At 37.5% G+C, this 3752-nt stretch overlaps 1 long non-coding RNA gene across 2 annotated transcripts; it reads left to right on the forward strand.

The window, feature by feature from the left end:
- Nucleotides 1-937: 937 nt before the first annotated feature.
- On the forward strand, nucleotides 938-3320 carry LOC134256605 (uncharacterized). Of its 2 annotated transcripts, none has more exons than XR_009989751.1 (3): nucleotides 938-968; nucleotides 2760-3036; nucleotides 3159-3320. It is a non-coding gene; the product is annotated as an uncharacterized LOC134256605 (long non-coding RNA). The 2 variants fall into 2 exon arrangements; XR_009989750.1 differs by lacking the exon at nucleotides 938-968 and adding an exon at nucleotides 1242-1253.
- The last annotated feature ends 432 nt before the right edge of the window (nucleotides 3321-3752 follow it).

Genomic DNA, 3752 nt, shown 5'->3' on the forward strand with positions numbered 1-3752 from the left:
ATAACATCCATGTCACAAGTGGAAATTTACCCTCATAAAATTCTTTTTGAAAATGTTGAACAAAATTTTTATGATAATATCAAAGTATACAGAAAAACTATTTTAAAACCCATTTTATATCTGAAGTCCTCAATGTTTTCTTTATACTGTAGACTGAGTTTAAAACAGGCCAGATGTAACACTTCCTCCACCTCAGTGCAGACCACAGACAGTAAGGCCCCCGGATCCCCCAAAGGAAGGGGGGGTGGTTTTGGATCCGCCCAAAATAACCGGGTGGTAAAGATGGCCAAGCGGGAAACTGGGACAAATGTCCACTACATCCCCCCCCGACCCTCCCGGGAAAGCAGTGGTTCGGGGGGTTTATAACAACCCCACGAAATTTCCCCCCCCAAAAATTCCTACTGAAACGTGGAGGAAAGAAAAATTCACAACCCCAAACTTCCCCCCCCCCCCTCCCCAGAGAAATTCTTATAAACGTGGAGGTAATGATAACCCCCCAAAAAACTCCCCCCCCAGAGAAATTCTTACTGAAACATGGAGGTAATTTAATATAACAACCCCAAAAAACCTACCCCCCAGAGAAATTCTTACTGAAACATGGATAACTAAACAACCCCAAAAAACTCTCCCCCCCAGAGAAATTCTTACTGAAACTTTGAGGTAACGTTTAATAACAACCCCACAAAACTCTCCCCCCCAGAGAACCTGAAACGGGGAGGTAACATTAAAACCCCACAAAACTCTCCCCCCCAGAGAAATTCTTACTGAAACATGGAGGTAACGTATATAATAAAAACCCCCCACAAAACTTCCCCCCCCCCCCCCCCCCCCCCCCCCCCCCCAGAAATTCCTACAAACGGGGATTTTGTATAACAAACAAAACTCCCCCCCCAGAAAAACTTACAAACGTGGAGGTAATGTATAGCAAAAAAATCTACCCCCCAAGAAATTCTTCCCCAAACGTGGAGGTAATGTATAACATTCACAACCCCACAAACCTCCCCCCCAGAAAATTCCTTTTAAAGGGGAGGGTTAAACAAACAAAATCTCCCCCCCAGAGAAATTCCTTAAACGTGGAGGTTTTAAAATACAGCAACCCCAAAAAAATTCCCCCCCGGGAAAAATTCCTACTGAAACGTGGGGGGAAACACCCCACAAAACTCTATTTCCCCAGAGAAATTCTTACTGAAACGGGGAGGTTTTAAAAGAAACCCCCAAAAACCCCCCCCCAAAAATTCCTATGAAACGTGGAGGTAATATACAGCGGCTAACGTTATTGTTGACAACTTACCGAACGATCACGTTACACAACACGCCACGATTAACGCAGTTAAACCTTTTACACGAACATTCTTCACGAACGATTCTACATGTTGCACGATTTACCCCATTGCTAACGAATAAATTCTTCACTCAAAATAGTTCAAAATATTTAGGAATCGATATTTTCAAAACGAAATACGGCTTAATTCTAATTTAAGATGTCAAAGAATTATCAATATTATTTCATAGACTTTAAAAAACCAGGAAATATATTTTTTAACAAAACATGCTAATACATGTAAGACTTAATTTTTAGATTATAAATATTTATTTAGTTAATTCTCCGACCAAAGAAAATGGATTTTTTTTTTTTTATAAAGATGTACATGTATGTGGATGATAATTTGATTGAATTGGATTTCATGATATGCAAAAAAGGGGGATAATTGAAAAAAAAAATGGCAGCATGGAATGGCTTAAATTACAAATTATATCCACATGTTTCCATTATTAAAGTTTGTGAATTTTAAAAATAACTTGCCAATTATTTTTTTTTTTATTGCAGAAATTTAAAAATTTAATTAAAAGTAACTCCAGAATAAACACAGATAATAAAAACCTAAATCATGTCATGTGCTTTTTTCGTCGACTTAATATTTATGTAACCATTGAGAAATGTTTATGATTTGTAAAAATAAAATATTTTTTTTTGTTTATTGATTTTAAAATATCTTTACCACAATTAGCATAAAAAGAAAAAAATCAGATATAAAAAACGTTAAAGATCTAATACGGTTTATCACAATGTTATCGACTATTTGACGAGAACTTAATATTAAAACTATATTGTTTGTTTTTGAGCAATAATTAGTTCGTTCTGCATTCAATTATGTAAATTCATTTTATTTGCATTTATTTAATATATAAATTACAAAAAAAACCATTACAAATTCTTTTTTTACAAATAACATTCCGATAAAAATTTACAAACGAATTACACGTTCTAAACACATCTCGCACGTTTAAAAAACCACAAACGATTGAGTCTATACAGGCACGATCTCGCACGTTACACAAACGATCACGCACGATACACGACGATTCTACACGATGGGTTCATCAACAATACCGTTGCAGCCACTGTATACACAACCCTCCACAAAACTCTCCCCCCCCAAGAAATTCCTACTAAACAATGGAGGTAATTATAACAAACAACACTCTACCCCCAGAGAAATTTCACTGAAGTGTGGAGGTAATCAATTTCAAAGAAAGTGGCTCCCATCAGCCGCGTACCTCAATTCACTTGACTCGGGACTAATTCTAGTGTCTCTGCGGTGTGATTATAATAATTATTCTTCATCATTTCTTCATTTTAATGTCAATGAGGGAAATGTAAAATTTTTGTGGTTTGTAATTCACCACTACTGGACTAGTTAATGTGTGTATGGAGTACATCAGGATAAGGATTAATTTTATCTATTATTCATCACTAGGTAATGTGTGTGTGGAGTATGTTCGTATTCCTGTTGGAGCCACCAAGCGTCAGATGATTGAGAAGAGCTTTGTGCCCCCGGAGGATGAGAAGGACATTGCTCCGTTTGACCTAGGAAGCAGTGGGCCTGGGCTAACAAGGTACTGTTTGGTCCCCAGAGAGACATGAAGAACTTCCCCAGCTTCGTGAACCCCGGCAGGTGCCCCAGCCAGAGACCGCTCATAAGTTTGTACCGAGGAACGTGTTTGATGCAATGCAGCCCTACAGCGGAGTCACAGGTAACACTAATCTGATTACATATATAAGTATACATGTGTCAATGTATAGAGAATATCCCTATAAAATCAAGATTTTTGTAGGATTCTATGTGCTCACTGCTGGTCATGTTTTTTTTGTTTAGGATTCTACGTACTCACTGCTGGTGGTTTCTTTGCTGCCATTGCTAAGGGTGTCCTTATGTCAGCTACCCCCTTTGGCTTACTTCTATTACTTTGGCATTCTGTGGGGCTTTACCAAACTACCCCCTGTTAGGAGGTTCCTAGATAACAGAGTACCATTCCTAGCTCAGGTAAATATAAAATCACACCTGTAAATGTCACAAACTGTGAGGAGTTCCTAGATAACAAGTACCATTCCTAGCTCAGGTAAATATAAAATTACACCTGTAATATGTTCTACAAACTGTCAAGAGATTCCTAGATAAAAGTACCATTCCTAGCTCAGGTAAATTTAAATTTTATTACACCTGTAATAATGTCACAAACTGTCAGGAGATTCCTAGATAAAAAGAGTACCATTCCTAGCTCAGGTAAAAATATCACACCTGTAATAATGTCACAAACTGTCAAAGGGGATTCCTAGATAACAGAGTACCATTCCTAGCTCAGTAACTTTATTTAAACATTACTGTATACAGTGTTATTTTCTTCCAATGTTATTTTGCCCTTGTGGGCGAAAATAAAATAAAAAGGGGGGAAAAAAATTTTCCCCCTAT

Source organism: Saccostrea cucullata, unplaced genomic scaffold (assembly GCF_032062105.1).
Source record: "Saccostrea cucullata isolate Sc308-1 unplaced genomic scaffold, CSIRO_AGI_Scuc_v1 ctg12706, whole genome shotgun sequence".
Lineage (NCBI taxonomy): Eukaryota > Metazoa > Mollusca > Bivalvia > Ostreida > Ostreidae > Saccostrea > Saccostrea cuccullata.